The following is a 21,825-nucleotide window of genomic DNA, read 5'->3' as shown; positions in this document are numbered from 1 at the left end:
TCGATAGTAATGCTCTCCAATTCTTCCTGCGTTACATTCACAAACTGCATTGGTGCTGATTCATGCACCCATGCAGAGTTCAATTTTATCAACTGTCTCCAACTTCCACTCTGCCCTCAAATTCACTTGGTCCATTTCTGACAACTCCCTCCCCTTTCTCGATCTCTCTACCTCCCACTTTGGAGACAAACTATTTACCAACATCAAATGGCCATCTTTACTATACCTCTTCCCACCGTGTCCCTGTAAAAATATAAAAATGTCCCTTTTCCCAGTTCCTTTGTCTCCGCTGCATCCGTTCCCATTCCAGGACATAGGAGATGTCCTCCTTCGAAGAACGGGGTTTTGCATCCTTCACCATTGACACTGCCTTCCCCCATATCTCTTCCACTTCCCAAACATCCGCACTAACCCCATCTTCTTGCTACCTTAACAGGGAGAGAATTCCTTGCACTTATCTACCACCCCATGAGCCTCCACATTCAACACATTATTTTCTGCAACTTCTGCCAACTCTATAGATCCTACCAACAAACACATCTTTACCTTCCCTCCCCACTCTCCACAGGGATCACTTGTTCCAGAACTCCCTTATCAATACATCTCTCCCCACTAATCTTCCTCCTGGCATATATCCATGCAAGCAAAGTGCTACACCCACCCATCTACACCTCATATTCCATCTGAGTAGCCTCCAACCTAATGGCATTAACATCAATTTCTTCTTCCAGTAATTTTTTTTGCCTCCCCTTCTCTTTTTCTGTTCCCCACTCTGGCCTCTTATCTCTTCTCCTCACCTGCCTATCACCACTCCGAGTGCCCCTCCTTCTTCCCTTTCGCCATGGTCCTTCCCAGTCCTAAAGAAGGGTCTTGGCCTGAAACATTGTCTGTTTATTCATTTCCATATATGCTGCCTGATCTGCTGAGTTCCTCCAGCCTTTTGTGTGTGTTGCTCTGTATTTCCAGCATCTGCAGAATCTCCTGTGTTTATAAATACTTATTGTTAGCTTTAAGTAAAGCTATGGAAGAAATGGAGACAGAACCTACAGTGGATCAGGGTAAGGGAAGTGGCTAACCAAGTGAATTTCACTAATACTTCAGATAGATTTGATCTTGTACTATGTGGTTCAACACCAATACAGAATGATGGAGAGGTCTTCAGATTTATGAGAGTAACATGCTTGGCGAATCCATAGCACATGCAAAAAAATTTCTTGGCACACATCATGCAATGCTACCACTTGATTCGCTAAATGCCACTCATAATGAAAAGATATATAATGATTAACTTTACTGCCAAATGATCTTTTACAACACAAGAGAGAGTGAGATGATTTCACAGGAAACGTCTCACACCGGCTTGGTGCCAGCTAGGTGGTTGAGAGAAAACATGGATGATAAGTTTCGAAATCCTCATAGACCTGGTATACACATCAGTATTTGGACAGGAAACAGTTACAATAACAAGACAGAAATGATTTTATTTTTCAATTGTATTTTTAAAAGATTAATATTAATAATTTTGAACTACTTTTCTAAAATGTTTCATTTATTTCAGTCTCATACTTTAATAATAAATGCATACAAATGCAGAGGATTCTCATCTTTTTTTCTTTTAAGTCCATAATTATTGTTACTAGTTCATCAATCGATGATGATCTCTACTTAAAATTACCATAGCACAAGAGAAAATTCTTTAGAAGATTATTGCCAATTCGGGCTCACACTCTCAAAAAGATTTGCCACCCTGAACTGGAGCAAGTAAGCAGAACCTGTTTACACAGGAAAGAACATTATAAATTAGAGGACAATATGATGATCGCCCGTAGGTTAACATGAAACTGGGTTTTGCTGATACAGTGAGTGATTATATTAAAATGCATTGCAGGAATTGGAAGATTCCGTCTTAACTTTCAAAGAGGAATTGAATTAACACTTGAAAAAGAAAATTCTATGGTGCAATGGAGGGAAAAACTGGGGGGCTGAACTAATTAAAATGCTCTTTCTGTATTATAATAAGTTCCTAAACCTCATCTGTCATCTGCTTTGAAGAATTCTTTGTGAAAAGACCATTTCAGACTCAGTCAGATTCAGTGCAAATCTAGTCCAATTTCACCATTAAATGACAAATTCATTGCCACGAGATGGCTGGTGCACTGATGAATTCAGAAGTGTTCTGAATTTACAGCGGATGCATTTTAGGCAGTGCAGAGAGGATCTAACAGTATTGGACTTGAGAACAGACATGCTGATACATATCCATTACGGAAACTATTTTATATCCAGTCGCCAGTTGTCACCTTCAGAAGCAAAACAAGCAAGCATTAGCAACTATTTTGTTAGAAAGCTGTTGAAGCATTGCCTGCATCTCAAAAGTAATATTTCCCACTTTTGACAAAGCTGACTAGGAGAAATCAGTGTAACAGGATTGTTCTTGCCAAGGACAAAACTATGTGGTGTAAACTTTTAAACCCCAAAATGAAGATTTTAACAGATTATTACAGCAGCAAAACTTCCAAGATACAACCAAAAGTTAAACACATACAAACTTTAATTTCTATTTTTGTACCCTGAGGGCAAAGCAAAAGGCTTCAGCAAAACAGGTAACTTGTCTTTCAAAGGTGTTAGCCTATGATGTAGTGATAGTATTTTAAAATCAATTGTTACTTGTTCAAGCCCCACCCCAGCACAATCTTGGCTGATACTCTAGGACTGAGTGCCAAGTTTCAAATATTAATTGAAGGTTCCATCTGTTCTCTCAGATGGATGTAACAATCTCAATGCATTATCTGAAGAGATGAGATTTATCTGACAATGGAGTTCAATATAGTACATCAAAAGTACTCTGCTCCAACTTTAATAAGCATTAACTGGTTATGTTCTGCTAGATTTCAAGTTAAGATTGCTGTATTGTCAGTGAACTGAGAACGATTTGATAAAGGCATGTTCTTTAACATTCTGAGCAGGATGCAGCTGTCTTTACTTTCTCACTGTATTGCTTTCTATTTCATCTAAAACGATGTGGAGGTACAGGAACATCTTGTGCTGAAACAGTTATATTGACTAGCCCATGAACCCCAAGCCCTTTCCACTCCTCTGGTCCTCTATGCCGTCTGTTTTCCATACCTTTACAGCACCCTCCTCACATCCAAGTCATCTATGTGATCTCAGTTCTGATGACAAAAGCCAATCTATCTTTGCTGGGCATTTCCTTACTGACCAGCCATGCTGATGGTAATAGTCATGAGGAATTATAACAAATCATGGGTGTGAAGAAGTAGTCAAGAGAGGCAGCTACTTGGAGGGGCTTCCCTCATCCCTCATTGTAACTTCTTCAATTTCACACCTTTCTTTTCCCCTCCCACTTTTCCAGATTACAATTCCACTCCCAACTCTACCTACCAGGTGTTTAATATAATTAACATCTATGAAGGTATTTTCCAGTAGGACTAATAAAATAAATAGTGTTCTTTGTTTTAAAATCCACCTTGCCTCTAGGGAAAAAAATCCTTCAGCTGCTTTGGAACTGCTTCAAGTCCAGCAGAAGATCCATAACCTAAATGGGAGGCCTTCAAAGGAGAAATTTTGAGAGTGCAGAGTTTGCATGTTACGGTCAGGGTTAAAGGCAAAATGAAAAAGAATAAGGAACCTTGGTTCTCGAGGGATATTGGAACTCTGATGAAGAAGAGAGAGATGTATAGGCAACAGGGAGGAAATAAGATGCTTGAGGAGTATAAAAAGAGTAAGAAAATACTTAAGAAAGAAATCAGGAGGGCTAAAAGAAGACATGAGGTTGCTTTGGCAGTCAGGGTGAAGGATAATCCTAAGAGCTTCTACAGGTATGTTAAGAGCAAAAGGATAGTAAGGGATAAAATTGGTCCTCTTGAAGATCAGAGTGGTCGGCTATGTATGGAACCAAAAGAAATGGGAGAGATATTAAATGGGTTTTTTGATTCTGTATTTACTAAGAAAACTGGAATGGAGTCTATGGAAACAAGGCAAACAAGTACGGAGGTCATGGAACTTACACAGATTAAAGAGGAGGAGGTGCTTGCTGTCTTGAGGCAAATCAGAGTAAATAAATCCCCAGGACCTGACAGGGTATTCCCTTGGACCTTGAAAGAGACTAGTGTTGAAATTGCAGGGGCCCTGGCAGAAATATTTAAAATGTCGATATCCATGGGTCAGGTGCCAGAGGATTGGAGGATAGCTCATGTAGTTCTGTTGTTTAAAAAAGGCTCAAAAAGTAAGCCAGGAAATTATAGGCTGGTAAGTTTGACATCAGTAGTAGGTAAATTATTGGAAGGAATACTAAGAGATAGGATCTACAAGTATTTGGATAGACAGGGACTTATTAGAAAAAGTCAGCATGGCTTTGTGCATGGCAGGTCATGTTTGACCAATCTATTAGAGTTTTTCGAGGAAGTTACCAGGAAAGTGGATGAAGGGAAGGCAGTGGATGTTGTATACATGGACTTCAGTAAGGCCTTTGACAAGGTCCCGTATGGGAGGTTAGTTAGAAAGATTCAGTCGCTAGGTATACATAGAGAGGTAGTAAATTGGATTAGACATTGGCTCAATGGAAGAAGCCAGAGAGTGGTAGTGGAGGATTGCTACTCTGAGTGGAGGCCAGTGACTAGTGGTGTGCCACAGGGATCAGTGCTGGGTCCATTGTTATTTGTCATCTATATCAATGATCTGGATGATAATGTGGTAAATTGGATCAGCAAATATGCTGATGATACAAAGATTGGAGGTGTAGTGGACAGTGAGGAAGGTTTTCAAAGCTTGCAGAGGGATTTGGACCAGTTGGAGGAATGGGCTGAAAAATGGCAGATGGAGTTTAATGCGGACAAGTGTGAGTTATTGCACTTCAGAAGGTCAAACCAAGGTAGAACATACAAGGTAAATGGTAGGACACTGAGGAGTGCAGTAGAACAGAGGGATCTGGGAGTACAGGTACATAATTCCCTAAAAGTGGCTTCACAAGTAGATAGGGTTGTAAAGAAAGCTTTTGGTACATTGGCCTTTATAAATCAAAGTATTGAGTATTAGAGTTGGAATGTAATGGTGAGGTTGTATAAGACATTGGTGAGACTGAATTTGGAGTATTGTGTGCAATTTTGGTCACCTAATTACAGGAAGGTAATAAGGTTGAAAGAGTGCAGAGAAGGTTTACAAGGACATTGCCGGGACTTGAGAAAGTGAGTTACAGAGAAAGGTTGAATAGGTTAGCACTTTATTCCCTGGAGCGTAGGAGAATGAGGGGTGATTTGATAGAGGTGTATAAAATTATGATGGGTATAGATAGAGTGAATGCAAGCAGGCTTTTTCCACTGAGGCTAGGGGAGAAAAAAACCAGAGGTCATGGGTTAAGGGTGAAGGGGGAAAAGTTTAAAGGGAACATTGGGGGGGCTTCTTCACGCAAAGAGTGGTGGGAGTGTGGAATAAGCTGCCAGATGAAGTGGTGAATGCGGGCTCACTTTTGACATTTAAGAAAAACTTGGACAGGTATATATATGGATGAGAGGGGTTTGGAGGGATATGGCCCAGGTGCAGGTCAGTGGGACTAGGCAGAAAAATGGTTCGGCACAGCCAAGAAGGACCAAAAGGCCTGTTTCTGTGTTGTAATGTTCTATGGTTCTAAAGATCTGATGGTAGATGGAAAGAGCAACATAGGGCAGCTCTATCAAGGTCATCCAAGAAGGAGCTTAAGAAAGAATTTAGAAAAACTGTAAAGGGACATAAGAAGGCCTTGCCAAATACGATTAAGGAAAACCCCAAGCTCTCCCCACCATCAAGTACATTTAAAAAGAGTACTGTACTGCCACAAGAAAGCAGCATCCATCAGAATCAGAATCAGGTTTATTATCACTGACATGTGCCAGCTGGAAACCAGCATAACAGGCCCCCACCAATTTAATACAGGATTATGAAAGCTCTGCTCAATGTGAAGGCACTTATGGCTAATTGAAGTTTTCCCTACATTCACAAAAGTAATCAGTATTGGTGGATTTTGGAGAATGAAGAAACTTTTCAATTACACTAACAAAAAGCAGATAGTCTTGTTTTGTGGAACAGATTGAACAGTGTAAATGTTCAACAACGGCCAGCCTGAACACTACCAACACAGCTTCAACCCAAAACTCATTGCCTGTGAATTTGAGAACAAGAATAATTGCACAATTTCATATTCAGAGCTCCTTTCAGGAAATGTTTAAAAGAACATGTTTTGCACCAATTTGGAAACAATATCTCAGTTTCTTCTTTAAAAATCTCTTACTTCATTTTGACCCAATGCCCAACACAGAAGCTAAATCCTGTGCTTGGTGAGAGCACTCACTCAACGTTCCTGTAACTGCCCCACTGGCCGTTAACTGTAGTTCAATAGAGAAAAAGTACATGCCTCAAATGCAGTAAGTACAGAATTATTGGTACTGTTGCCACTGTTGAACCCTACATTCAGAATGTCATTGACATCTGAACAAATTGCACTTTCCACCCATAGGTTTTTGGCATCAATTCTTTAAAAGCCCCCTTTCAATATAACCAGGATTCATTATATGAAAATACAGACCCAAAGCATTAAAAAATGTGTTAGTCACACCAAAGTAAAGTCACCTCTTCTAACAAATGCAAAGTAACAGTGGATTCCTGTTAATTAGGCATGGGTTAATTAGAGCAGCCGTTTATTTGGGATAACTTATAAAGAACAAAAACAAATCGAGAAAATAGCAGGGATTCCCTTTATTTGGGACACTGCCACCTAATTGAGGCAAGAGACTGTTGTCAGTTTCCGTCTAGCATCAGATGTGTGCATTAGTGTGGTCCTTACTACACCATGCCTAGAGCAAACTGCTTTTCAATACCATCAGTTGCTTGTGTTCAAGTAGCAGTTATTTTCGTCACTGATAGTTGGCGGGGAATATGCAGCAAGACAATTCAGAACTATTTTGCTCACTGTGGTTTCAAGCATTCAGGCTTCAGGATGCCAGAAACAGCCAGGAGTAAAAATGAAACTATTTTGCTATTTCAACAAGTTAGGAACTATGTAGTATCTGAAGGTATCAACAATGAAAATGAAGATTTGCAGAACAAAATTACTCAGAGCACTGTATGAAGATAGTCCATTATCTAGATGAAGTATCTGCACTGATTTTATTCATTTACAGTTAATCAAAAGAACGCAGCAGCGTATGCTCAATTCCTCCATCAATAACCATTAGGATCTAATACAGTTTTATAGGACTGTAGCAGTATTGATAATGTTCCAATTCGTACAGTATTTCATTTAAATACATAATTTGTTACTCAGTTAACTGGTAGTTTTTTTTATATATACCTTTTTAACTATTTCCATGAAACTTTAGCTATTTGGGGCAGCTGTTCAGTTGGGCCAAAATGTACTGGTCTTGATGTGTCCCAATTAACCGGAATCCACTGTATTCCAAATCAGACTGGATTCAAGCCCCACTCCAGGAAAACATAATCCAACAGCGAATTCCAATACTAAAATATTGCAGAGATTATGAATCTGAAATAAAACAGAAAATGTTATTTATGCACAGCAAGTCAGGCAGTTCTTGGGGAGAAGGAAACAGAGTTAACAACTAAAATTGATGACCTTCTTATGTTTTCATTATAAGCATTTTCTTATTAACACATCTAATGCCCTTGTTAAGATTTCTACTGCTATGCTGTGAGGTATTTCATTTTAGAAGGTGTCTGTAAAAACAATGTCTCCTACTGGTAGAATGCTTTGGTTTCGACTAAATATAAAGGGCCATCTTGTTCAACTTAGGAATGTTGTGTCTACCAATCAGGATAGTGGGATTGGGAGAAAATTCTAGAGAGCTGGATGGAGAGAAATTTATGACAGACAGTTGTGGGGTTCTTGACCTTTTGGCGGGAGTTACAATAAAGGGGAAAAAAAACGGGAGAGACACCCGTAGGATTCATTCCAACGGAAAGATGCGATTGCAAGGAGACAAAGTCCAAGATGGAAAGCTCTACCAGTGATTGGTGATGAGAATGCAGCACAGTGAGTAACGGTTATACCCAATGTTTGGAAGAGATGAGCTCCAATGGTCATGTGCATATTTAGACAGGTCTAACTGTAACGAGCCCTTTTGTTTATTTTTTTTCTTTCTCTTAATAACTGTTTGATAAAGTTGATTGGTAAATGTACTTTCTTTATAATTTTATGGCGTCATTTCTTGGCGACTAGTAAATACTGCCTATACAGAATTACACGGCATTCATTCAAATTGAGGTACTGTTAATTGGAACATCCCAACTTTCCTGTTTGGTTGAACCCCAAATCATACCGACCCTAGATGTATACTGTTTGTGAAACGTGGACTTCTCACTGCTGAGTCACGTGACTGTTAGCAGAGTTAGCATACAAGCCCAGTGAGAGGGTTTCACACATCACAGAAGCATTTGGCTAAATCAGTAACCAGAGCTCTCATCAGCTCCATAAAGAAGTTTGTAGCAAAAAATTCAAGGAACATTGAATACTTCCTGAAGTTCAGATCAATATTCTTACCTCAGGTAGCATCCAAATATCTAATTCTGCATAAACTGGAAGGCAAATTTGATGAAATCATACAAATATGATTTGTAACTCATTGAAATATAGCAATGTTAATGACTATCCATATATTCAGAGAATTGACACCACAGTGTATTAGTACTTTTCTTTAATCTTACTAATTGCTGTTACAGTATGACTTTGACAATGTGGGAAGTAAAATAAACATACTTGATGTTAAATTTTTGATAACAAATGAGCTCCAAGCTCTCAGTGCCACAAGACAAAAGTAAAAACTACTACTCAACTTGAGAAGTCACTTACTTTCCTGAATTTCTTCTTAGCTAGCCACCACTTTAAAGCACCAAAGCACAGTTACTCAATACCAGAAGGACTCAAATAGAAATATTTTTGCAGGCCTGTTTTAGTCTTGGTGCTAATTCACGATTTCAGAACACAGCCCTGCAAAACAACACATTGTTCTGTACAGTTTAAACTACAATGCCAATCAGTTCACCATTTGAACTGTAAAATGGCTATTTTATAGATCATAATGATAAGAATAAATCTCCAAGCAAAATGTCAAAATAAACTTTGATAAAGTTTTTAAATTAATCAACCAGGATTACAGAAGCATACTTTGCTAATATATATTTTTTTTAATTCTCATTCTAACCCACAATCTACAACTATAAAAAAATTAATTATTCCTTTGCTTTTTATTTGCTCTTTCTCCAGTTTAATGCATCCAGACAGGCAGGCAACCTGAAAGTAGTGACAACTATTTAGCATACCTTATCAAACACATTATCTTCTAAACAATGGTGGGCTGATAGCTTCTAATTTGTCAACATGTCCTGCAGAATAAGTAAGGAAATTTTACAATAGGGTTCTAATTTTGAAAATAACTTTATGAAAAATTTTGAAACTTAAATGTAAAAATTTATACCACATTTCTGACCATAAAAGGTTGGACTGTAGAGGACTCTCAACTCACCTCCAGTTCCATCAGAGAGTGTCAAAGAATGTACTGTAACTGAAGGCAATTAAAGGCCACCAAACCTGCCTATTTAAATAACAGCACCTACAACCACACTACTGGCACATAATCAACATTTTTGTAATAATGATGAACAAGATTGTAGGAACTGAGTACATCCTAACAATATATCTTAACTACTCACAGCGAATCACTTTCAGATTATGTCGTCAGACATTCGTTCATAGAGCAAATAAAACTTTTTTGATCAGAACAACTCATACAAGGATAACTGATTTAAAATTTAGTTGTTTGTGCATCTCTCACATGTTATCCAGTTGCAAGTTATGTCAATGGCAGAAAGGAGTCTGTACATGTTGTGTATTTAATATTTCAGTAATATTCAAGTAATATTGTAAATGTTTAAGCATTCTTTATTTAAATAATTCATTATGGGCTATACGCACGTAAATGGCATGTGTCATTACGCCACCATGCCATATTTAAGCACCACACAAAGTAAAACTAAACTTGCACAAGTTATCCCAAGCACTCCTGTGTTTTTCTTTCGATTAGTTTTGGCGTTGCAAAACAGAACAGTGCAACGAGGAATTCTTAAAACAAAACCGAGATGACTACCTACCCTGTTGAAGCGCAGTGAAGATGGTAGAGTTAAAAAATATAGCAGAAAATAGACAAAATTCACTGCTTCATAAACAGTGAGTACCAGGCAATCATGATACATTTAAAATGTAAAAATGGCTGGCTACATCAGACAGATAGACACATTCAATTGCACAAAAGATAACAGGCTGATGTATACTGAACGAATTGAACAGTATTTTTAAGCAAATGAAATAGCCAATGAGAAACAAGTGCAAGTTTTGGTAAGTGCAGTTGGTGGAAGAGCATATAGCTTGCTTAGAAGTTTGACTGCTATAAATAAACCAGCTGAAATTAGCTTTGGTGATATCATGAACATGATGCAGGAACATTTAGAACCAAAACCATTGTTGATTGCAGAATGTTCTAGGTTTCATAAGCGAAACCAAAAGGAAAGGGAGTTCATTTCAGCATTTGTGGCTGAATTGAAGAAATTGTCTAAGCATTGTCAGTTCAGTGATGGGCTTAATGATGCACAGAAAGGTCATTTAGTTTTTATAATCTTGAAGGGAGACATTAAAAAACTACTAACTAAAGCACATCTCACATTTAAAAAAGTAGTTAAAATTGTTGTTTCAAAGGAAACCAAAACCAGAGATGCAATAGAGCTGCAGTCAGGAATGGAAGTAAGCATGAACAAAATTGTAACATCTAAACAAAAACCTGCCTAGAAAAACAAATTGTGTTACCATTGTGGCAGGACTCCCATACACCAGACCAATGCAGGTTTAAAGGTGAAATTTTCAAAGAATGCAAAGTAGGACATATACTAAGAACATGTCAGGCAGACAAAATGGTCTGCACAAGGAAGAGATAAAGATAAAAAGTCAAGTTCTAGTTTCAAAAAGAGCTCTAATCTGCATGCTATTGATGAAAACTCTGATAATGATAAGAGTGACACAGCCTTATAGCCTTGAGGTTTACAATAAAAAACTAACACAAAACAAGCAACACACAAAATGCTGGAGGAACTCAGCAGTCCAGGCAGCATCTATAGTCAACGTTTCTGGATGAGACCCTTCATATGTCCTGATCCATTCTCCTTGGCTACTGGTGATCCTGGTATATCCAACTAAGAACTTATACAGGAGAAAAGATAACTGCTGTGGGAATGACATTTATAAGAGTGAAATACAACAACAAGCCACATTGGGTTTGTATGTGGTAAAAACAAGAGGGCATTGTGTGGGGCAGTGATTGACTGAGACAACTACAACTTGATTGAAGATCCATCCACAATTTGCATGCCTCATCCCCTGCAATAGAGCCGACTAAAACAAATTAAGGTATTGGATGATAACCACAGCAAGGATGTCATTGGAAAATACAAATATATCAAGTGAAAAAAATATGGTTAACTGAAAATACCACACCCAAGTTTTACAAAAGCCCATCTGGTTCTTTATACCATAAATGATAAAGTAGCCAGCGAGCTAAGCTGCATGGAAGTTGAAGGAAATCATTCCAGTGTTTAGTGGAGCCCATGGGAAACATCAGGGGTACCAGTAGCCAAGAATAGATCTGTCAGGATCTTTGGTGATCTTAAGGTCACTAGCAAGCCAGGATACCGTCTGCCCAGGATAGAGGATTATCTTTCCAAACCTTTCTGGGGGGGAAAAACACTTCAGCAAAGTGGACTTAGCTGAGGCCTACCTACAGATGGAGACGAAATAAGAGTCCAAAGTGTTTCTCACCATAAACACTCACAAACGGCTTTTTTGCTATCATAGGCTTATTTTTGGGAGTAGCATCTGCACCTGCACTCCAGCAGAAAGTTATGGACCAGATGCTGCATGGTTGCCCAGGCACTCAGTGTTAGCTGTAAGGATGATAAGGAACATCTCCAAAATCTCAAAGCTACGTTAAAAAAAAATTAGAAGATAGGTTCAAACCACAACGTAACAAGTGGTCACACCATTGATGCACAAGGATTACACAAGTGTGCTGAGGAAACACAAGCAATGTGAGGTGGCTTTCCAAGAGGTAAAGCAAATGATGACATTAGGCACTGTACTCACACATTATGATCCACATTGTCCAGTGAAGCTTGCCTGTGATGCCTCACCCTTGGTATAGGTGCAGTCATGTCACATGTTATGAATGATACAGTGAACACCCTATAGCCTTTGCATCACGTTCCCTTACCGATGTAGAGAAAAATTATGGACCAATTGACAGAGGCCTTGAGTCTGGTTTGGGGTGAAAATGTTTCAACTGGTATAGATGAGAGTTTAACCTCATTACTGATTATCAGCCACGTGTTCATTTTCAACCCACAGAAAGGTGTTCCATCAAAAGCACCACGGAATGCAGAGATAAGTTCTATTTGTTGGGGGACACAATTAAGATCAAATTCAAGAGGACAATTAATCATGGAAATGCTGATTGTCTCATTTACACTTGGAAAAGGAAGTACCCAAAAAATTTACAAATGAGGACATTCGTGACACATTTTCCCTAATGTAAATAGGAAGTCTATCTAATACAGGGAACCCTACAGTCTCAGGTCTATATGGCCACACAAAATGGCTGCAATGCATAGCTGAAATTTCAATTCACTCATTCTTACCAATGCCAAGATGAACTTGCCCTTGACAGGGATTGACTTATCAAGTCCAGTCAAGTCGCTTTTATTGTCATTTCAACCATAACTGCTGGTTATGGTACACAGTAAAAATGAAACAATGCTCCTCCAGGACCATGGTGTTACATGAAACAACACAAAACGACATTAGACTTGAGACCTACACGGGACTACATAAAGTGCATAAAACAGTGCAAGAAAGTACAATAACTAATAAACAAGACAACAGGCACAGTAAAGAGCAATTTACAATATAATAAATGATGTAAATGTAAACAATGTTTTAGCAGGAATTGAGAAAGAAATGAGCAAAAATTGCAAAGGGAGTGGAGTGGAGGTAGGGGTGTGAGAGAGTGAGAGGGGGAGAGAGAAAGAAAGGGGGAGAGGGAGAGAGAGCGAGAGAGACAGACAGATAGACAAGACTAGACTAGACTCTGGGAATTGAGGAGTCTAATGGCTTGGGGCAAGAAACTGTTACACAGCCTGGTCGTGAGAGCCCGAATGCTTCGGTACCTTTTGCCAGATGGCAGGAGGGAGAAGAGTTTGTATGAGGGGTGCATGGGGTCCTTCACAATGCTGTTAGCTTTGCGGGTGCAGCGTATGGTGTAAACATCCGTAATGGCGGGAAGAGAGACCTCGATGATCCCTTCGGCTGACCTCACTATCCGCTACAGGGTCTTACGATCTGAGGGTGCAATTTCTGAACCAGGCAGTAATGCAGCTGCTCAGGATACTCTCGATACATCCTCTATAAAACGTGATGAGGATGGGGGGGGGGGGCGGGGGTGGGAGAAGGACTTTTCTCAGCCTTCGCAGAAAGTAGAGATGCTGCTGGGCTTTCTTGGCTATGGAGCTGGTGTTGAGGGACCAGATGAGACTCTCCGCCAGGTGAACACCAATAAATTTGGTGCTCTTAATGATCTCCTAGGAGATGTAGAGATGTTCAGCAGAGAGTGGTAACTCCGTGCTCTCCTGAAGTCTTATGTGGAGTTTGAGAGTTGTACCATCCAAGTTGAAAGTTAAAGTGTTGAAGGAGCTCCTTGCTGGTCATCTAGGCATAGTCAAAATCAAAGTGTTGGCTCAAAACTTGAACGTTTGGGATGCTAAAACATCCAGAAGATGCCAAGAACAGCACCTCTCTAAGCATTGGTCTGCATTGCCTTGGCAGAGGATTGATGTGGATTTTGCCAGACCATTCCCAGACACAAATTTTTTTGGTAGTAGTGGATGGATGCAGCTACAAAGTGGCCAAAAGTGCTCCCAATACCATCCACTACAGCCTTGCACCCTGTTAATGTGGTGAGAAGCCTCTTTTCAAGGACTGGTGTTCCAGAACACTTAGTCAGTGACAATGGACCAGTTTGTTGCGGAATAGTTTGTCATTCCTGAACATGAATGGATAAGGCATATTACATCTGCACCATACCACCCAACTACAAATGGCTTGGCGGAAAGGTTTGTCCAGTCAAAAGAAAGTACTGTGAGTAATGTCAGCAGAACACACGAATTAAAAGCTGGCCAATTTCTTCCTTGCAAATTGCAGTACAGCACATACCACAACCAACTCACCAGTTATGCTGTTCCTGGGTCATCCCTTGCATTCACACTTGGGTCTCCTCAAACTCAATCTCAGGAGTATGCAGGAGTAACAGCTGAGGCAAATGGAGGGCTCCTCAAACTAGGTTAGATGTTTCACCCCTGGACAAGCAGCCCTGGCAAAAGCCTACAGAGGTGATCAAAATTGGGTACTCCGAAACATTACGGACAGAATTGGACAATCCTCCTACATGGTGGGGATTGCATTTGATGTGATCAGAGATGACACATGAATTAGATGAGGACAGTAGTCAATTGTTACAGATAAAATGTGTCCAGAGCTGTCAGAACCGCTTCCTGCAGTCCCAGAGTCCACTCCTACAACCTCCATGGACGAGACCTTAGACCCCGAGATTTCACTGCCACAAGTCTCTCCTACCCAGCAGAGTGACCCCCTTGTCAGGAAAGATGTTATCCCACAAGAGTAAGAAATCCTCCACGGTGATTGGATTGTTGGAATAGATCAGAGTTAGAGCGGAGAGGCTTTGGCGAGGTAAGTTACTGATTATTCATTCATCAGTTAGTCAGTGAAAATGGCTCCAGGGACTGTGTTACATTCTTTGTGTGAGATGTGGGAGTTCTGGGAGAAATCCAGCTTCCTAGAAAACCACATCTGCACCAGGTGCACCAAGCTGCTGCTCAATGACCTTTAGCTCATATGGAAAATTGAGGTGGTGATAGGTAGGAGCTACAGGAATATTCTATTGCAGGAGGCAGCTACCTGGGTGACTGTCAGGAGAGGAAGAAATGGGTAGCCAGTGCAAAATACCCCTGTAGCCATTCCCCTCAATAACTAGTAATATGGTTTTAGATTCTGTTTGGTGGGGGGGGGGGGGGGGGGGGGGGGGGGGGGTGGTTTGACCTACCAGGGGAAGCTGTAGTGACCAGGTCTCTGGCACTGAGTCTAGCACTATGGCTCAGAAGGGAAGGGGAGAGAAGAGGACAGCAGTAATGATAAGGAATTCCATAGTTAGAGGAGTAGGCATGAGGTTCCATTGGCATGAAAGAGACACCCAGAAGGCATATTGCTTCCCAGGTGCCGGAACCAGGGACATCTCAGATCGAGTCCATGGCATTCTAAAGGGAGAGGGTGAGCAGTCTTGGTTCATATTGGTACCAATGACATAGGTAGGAAAAGGGAGGAGGTCCTGAAAAGAATTTAGGGAGTTAAGTAAAAAGCTGAAAAGCAGGAACTGCGGGGTAGTAATCGCTGGATAGTTCCCAGTGTCACCCGCCAATGAGAATAAGAATTGGATGATTTGGCAGATGAATACGCGGCTGAGGAACTGGTGCAGGGGGCAGAGCTTTATCTTTAGTTCGATCTGAAACCAGTGTATTATGCCTAAACAAGGGAGACAACAGGATGAAGGAGAAATTGGATAGGGTAGACTGGGAACACAGATATATAGTGGGACTAGTGAGGAACAGTGCAAGACTTCCAAAGAGATTTTTAATGGTGCTCAACAAGAGTATATTTCAGTTAAAAGGACAATAAGGGTAGGGAGAGCCAGACATGGATAACTAAGGAAATAAAGAAGGCATCAAACTAAAAGCTATGCGTACAAAGTTGCCAAGAGTAGTGGGAAACTAGAAGATTGTGGAAACTTTAAAAAGCAACAAAGAACCACTAAGCGAGCAATAAAGAAAGGGAAGATATATTATGAAAAGATATATTACAAAATATAAAAATGGATCATAAGTTTTTATAATTATATAAAGCAGGAAAGGGTGGCCACAGTGAACGTAGGTCCCTTGGAGGACAAGAAGTGGGGTTGAAATTGGGTAATGAGGAAATAGCTGACGCTTTGAATGGCTATTTTGTGTCAGTTTTCATGGTGGTGGACACGTCTAACATACTGAAAAGAGTTATTATGGATGCGATGGGAGGTGAGGACCTTGATACAATAGCTATCACTAAGGAGGCAGTGCTGAGCAAACTTGTGGGCCTGGTCCTGATGTAATTCATCCCAGGGTACTGAGAAAAATAACAGAGGTTATAGTTGAGGCTTTGGTGATAATTTTCCAAATTCTCTGGACTCTGAGTAGATCCTGGCAGATTGGAAGGTGAATGTCACACCACTGTTCAAAAAAAGGATGTAACTATATGCCAAAATTTTATGCTCTCTTTTTATGCTCAATTAGTTTAACATCTGTAGTTGGGAAAATGCTTGAAGCTATCATTAAGGAAGAAATAGCAAGGCGTCTGTCGATCCATCAGGCAGATGCAGCATGGATTCAGCAAAGGCATGTCCTGTTTGACAAACTTACTGGAGTTCTTTGAGGATATAATAAATGCAGTGGATAGAGGGATGTTACTTACATGGATTTCCAGAAGGTATTTGATAAGGTGCCACATAAAAGATTTATCCATAAGACAAGAGTTGGGGGGTGATGTATTAACATGTATAGAGAATTGATTAACCTATAGAAAACGGAGAATTGGGGTACATGGGTGTTTCTCTGGTTGGCAATCAGTGAGTGGTGAGCGGCTTGCCACAGGGGTCAGTACTGGGTCTGTAACCGTTCATGATCACAAACAAGAGAAAATCTGCAGATGCTGGAACACACACAAGATGCTGGAGGAACTCAGCAGACCAGGTAGCATCCAGTCAACATTTCAGGCTGAGATCATTCAGCAGGACTGGAAAAAAAAAACCTGAGTAGATTTAAAAGATGGGGGAGGAGGGAAAGAGAGAAGGGGAGAGAGAAACGCAAGGTGATAGGTGAAACCAGGAAGGGGAGGGACGAAGTCAAGAGCTGGGAAGTTGATTGGTGAAAGAGATACAGGGCTGGAGAAGGGACAGTCTGATGGAAGAGGACAGAAGGTTATGGAAGAAAGGAGGGAGGAGTACCAGAGGGAGGTGATGGGCAGGGCAAGGAGATAAGGTGAGAGAGGGAAAAAGAGATGGGTACAGACATTACCAGAAGTTTAAGAGATCAATATTCATGCTATCAGATTGAAAGCTACCAGACAGAACATGAGGTGTTGTTCCTCCAACCTAACCGTGTCTCATCACATCAGTGGAGAAGACCATGGACAGGCATATCGGAGTGGGAATGAGAAGTGGAACTAAAATGGGTGGGCTCTGGAAGATCCTGCTTTTTCTAGCAGACAGAGCATAGGTGATTGGTGAAATGGTCTCCCTACCTACATCTCATTGCACTGATATAAAGGAGGCCATACTAGGAGCATACAGCATTTGAACCCAACAGACTCACAGGTGAAGTGTCGCTTCACCTGGAAGGATCGTTTGAGGCCCTGAATGGAAATCAGGAAGGAAATGTAGGGGCAGGTGTAGCACTTGCTCTGCTTGGGGAGGGATGAATGGACAAGGGAGTCGCATAGGGAGAGATCCCTGCAGAAAGCAGAAAGTGAGGGTAAGGGAAAGATGTGCTTGGTGATGGGATCACATTGGAGATGGCAGAAGCTGCAGAGAATTTTGTGCTGGACGCGGAGGCTGGTGGAATGGTAGGTGAGGACAAGAGGAACCCTTTCACTGGTTTGGGGGGGCACGGGAGAATGGGGTGAGAGCAGGCGAGCGTGAAATGGAAGAGTTGCAGTTGAAGGCAGTGTTGACAGTGGAGGAAAGGTAGCCCTTTCCTTTGGAGGAAGAGGACAAGCAACCCATGCGAGTGCCCATGGCTACACCTTTTGTTTGAGGGAAGTGGAGGAGCCAAAGGAGAAATTATTTAGAGTGAGGACAAGATCCGCTAGGCGGAGGAGAGCAGTGGTAGAGGGGAACTGGTTGGGTTTGGCGTCCAGAAAGAAACAGAGAGCTTTGAGGCCTTCCTGATGGGAATGGAGATGTATAGGGACTGGACATGACACTAGAATACTACAGCACAGTACAGGCCCTTAGCCCTCGATGTTGTGCCGACCCATATATTCCTTAAAAAAAGTACTAAACCCACACTACCCCATAACCCTCTATTTTTCTTTCATCCATGTGCCTGTCCAAGAGGCTCTTAAATACCCCTAATGTTTTAGCCTCCACCACCATCCTAGCAAGTCATTCTAGGCACCCACAACCCTCTGTGTAAAAACTTACCCCTGATGTCTCCCCTAAACTTCCCTCCCTTAACTTTGTACATATGCCCTCTGGTGTTTGTATTCGTGCCCTGGGAAACAGGTACTGACTATTCACCCTATCTATACCTCTCATAATCTTGTAGACCTCTATCAAGTCCCCTCTCATCCTTCTACGACCAAAGAGAAAAGTCCCAGCTCTGCTAACCTTGCCTCATAAGACTTGTTTTCCAAACCAGGCAACATCCTGGTAAATCTCCTCTACACCCTCTCCATAGCTTCTACATCCTTCCTATAATGAGGTGACCAGAACTGAACACAATACTCTATAAGTGCGGTCGCACCAGAGATTTGTAGAGTTGCAACATGACCTCTCTACACTTGAACTCAATCCCCCGTTAATGAAGCCTAGCGTCCCATAGGCCTTCTTAACTACCCTATCAACCCGTGCAGCGATCTCGAGGGATGTATGGATTTGAACCCCAAGGTCCCTCTGTTCATCCACACTCTTAAGTAACTGACCATTAACCCTGTGCTCAGCCTTCTGGTTTGTCCTTCCAAAATGCATCACCTCATACTTTCGGATTGAACTCCATCTGCCACTTTTCTGCCCAACTCGGCATCCTGTCTATATCCTCTTGAAACCTTCGACAACCTACAGCTCCATTCACAACTCCTCCAATTTTCGTGTCATCCGTAAACTTACTCACCCATCTTTCCGCCTCTTCATCCAGGTCATTTATAAAAATCACAAAGAGCAGTGGTCCCAGGACAGATCCTTGCGGCACTCCACTAGTCACCAACCTCCAGGCGGAATACTTCCCTTCCACTACTACCCTCATCTTTCTTCCTGTAAGCCAATTTTTTAACCAAACAGCCAAGGTTCCATTGATCCAATGCCTCACGACTTTCTGGATGAGTCTCTCATGGGGTACCTTGTCAAATGCCTTGCTAAAATCCAAGTAGACCACATCTACTGCCCTATCCTCATCAATTCCTTTTGTCACCTCTTCAAAAAACTCAATTAGGCTCGTGAGGCACGACCTTCCCTTCACAAAGCCATGCTGATTATCCTTGAGTAGACTGTACTTCTCCAAATGCTTAGATCCTTTCCTTAAGAATCCTTTCCAATAATTTGCAGACCACCGACGTAAGACTCACCAGTCTATAGTTCCCAGGATTCTCCCTATTATCTTTTTTAAACAAGGGAACTACATTTGCCATTCTCCAATCCATTGGCACCTTCCCTGCAGCCAAAGAGGATTCAAAGATCATAGCTGCTGCTCCAGCAATCTCTTCTCTCACTTCTCATTGGGGTACATCACATCAGGCCCTGGGGACTTATCAATCTTAAATGTTTTTAAGAAGATCCAACACTACTTCTCCCTTAATCTCCACATTTTCCATCACACAGGCCTGTTCTATTTCAACCTCACCCTGATCAAGGTCTTTGTCACTTGTGAATACTGAAGCAAAGTATTCATTTAGGACCTCCCCAACCTCCTCCACCTCCAGGCACATGTTGCCTTCTTTATCCTTTAGTGGCCCCACCTTCATTCTTGTCATCCTTCTGTTCCTCACATACGCATAGAACGCCTTGGGGTTCTCCTTAATCCTACATTCCAAGACCTTCTCATGTCCCCTTTGAGCTCTCCTAAGTCCTTTCTTAAGCTCCTTCCTGGCTACCCTATATTTCTCATGAGCCCCTCCTGCTTTTTATATCTAACATATGCTTCCTTCTTTCTCTTGACAAGTTGCCTCACATGGTTCATCAGCCACTGTTCCCTTTTCCTACCATTTTTTCCTCGTCTCAGTGGGACAAACCTATCCTGAACCCAGCACAAGTGGTCCCTAAACTTCCTCCACATTACTTCTGTGCTTGCACCCTTGAACATCTGTTTCCAATTTACTCTTGCTAGTTCTTGCCTCATCCCTTCATGATATACATTAATGATCTGGAAAAGTGGGCTGAGTGCAGTGTATCTAAGTTTGCTGATGACACTAAATTGAGTGGAAAAGCAAATTGTGCAGAGGATACAGAGAGTCTTCAGAGAGATATAGATAGATTAAGTGAGTGAGCAAGAGTCTGACAGATGGAGTACAATGTTGGTAAATGCAAGGTCATCCACTTAGGAAGAAAAAATGGAAAATCAGATTATTATTTAAATGGTAAAAGATTGCAGCTTGCTGCTGTGCATAAGGACTTGGGAGTGCTTCTGCATGAATCACAAAAGGCTGGTTTGCAGGTGCAGCAGCCTATCAAGAAGGCAAATGGAATGTTGGCCTTCATTGCTAGAGGGATTGAACTTAACAACAGGGAGGTTATGCTGCAACTGTATAGGGTACTTGTGACGCCACATCTGGGGTACTGTGTGCTGTTCTGGTCTCCTTACTGGAGGAAGGATATACTGGCTTGGAGGCGGTGCAGAGGAGGTTCATTAGGTTGATTCCAGAGATGAGGGGGTTAGACTATGAGAAGATTGAGTCACCTGGGACTGTACTCACTGGAATTAGAAAGGATTAGAGGAGATTTTATAGAAACATATAAAATTATGAAAGGAATATATCAGATAGAGGCAGTGAAGTTGTTTCCACCGGTAGGTGAGACTAGAACTAGGGGCATAGCTTCAAGGTTGGGGGATGTAAATTTAGGACAGAGATGAGAAGGAATTGCTTGTCCCAGAGAATGGTGAATCTGTGGAATTCTCTGCCCAATGAAGCAGTAGAGGCTACCTCAGTAAATTTAAAACAAGTTTGGATAGATTTTTGCATAGTAGAGGAATTAAGAGTTATGGGGAAAAGGCAGGTAGGTGGAGATGAGTCCATGGTCAGATCAGCAAAAGATCTTATTGAATGGCGGAACAGGTTTGATGGGCCAGATGGCCTACTCCTACTCTTGATGTTATGTTCAGATTTCTGAATCATTGGGATTTGTTCTGCGGAAGGTATGACCTGTACAAAAGGGATGGGTTCCACCTGAACATAAGGGGAACCAATACCATTATGGGCACTTTTGCTAGAGCTGTTGGGGAGGGTTGAAACTAATTTGACTGTGGGCGGGGGGGGGGGGGTGGGAACCAGAGTGATAGAGCTGAAAATGGGGCAGTTAGTATACAATTAGATGCAACGTGCTGTGAGACGTCAGGAAGAACAGGCAGATGATAAAGCAAAATTGTAGTCCATGGGATCAGTTGCAATGTAAGATGGGGACAAAAATTGAAAAGGTGACACATACAGGACTGAAGATGTTATGTTTGAATTCACGCAATAGTCGGAATGAGGTAGATCTTGTAGCACAGCTTGAGACTGCTACGTATGATGTTATGGGAATCACTGAGTCTTGGATAGAAGAAGATTGTAGTTGGGAGTTTAACATCCAAGGATACATGAAGTATTGAAAGGACAAGCGGGTCGGCAGAGGGGATAGAGTGGCTCTGTTGCTA

General features: G+C 41.4%; 1 long non-coding RNA gene across 1 annotated transcript in view; it reads right to left on the bottom strand.

Moving 5' to 3' along the window:
- The window catches only part of LOC140729339 (uncharacterized), a 69,542-nt gene that overhangs the window by 32,989 nt on the left and 14,728 nt on the right, over positions 1-21,825 (bottom strand). Inside the window, exons 2-4 of the long non-coding RNA XR_012099309.1 lie at positions 9,328-9,390; positions 8,858-8,995; positions 7,343-7,534 (exon numbers count right to left, since the gene is read on the bottom strand). This is a non-coding gene — a long non-coding RNA (uncharacterized lncRNA). The remainder of the gene's footprint in view (positions 1-7,342; positions 7,535-8,857; positions 8,996-9,327; positions 9,391-21,825) is intronic.

The sequence above is a fragment of the Hemitrygon akajei genome, chromosome 6 (assembly GCF_048418815.1).
Source record: "Hemitrygon akajei chromosome 6, sHemAka1.3, whole genome shotgun sequence".
Lineage (NCBI taxonomy): Eukaryota > Metazoa > Chordata > Chondrichthyes > Myliobatiformes > Dasyatidae > Hemitrygon > Hemitrygon akajei.
The sequence above is the reverse complement of the archived record's forward strand: the minus strand, read 5'-3'. Positions and strand labels throughout refer to the sequence as shown.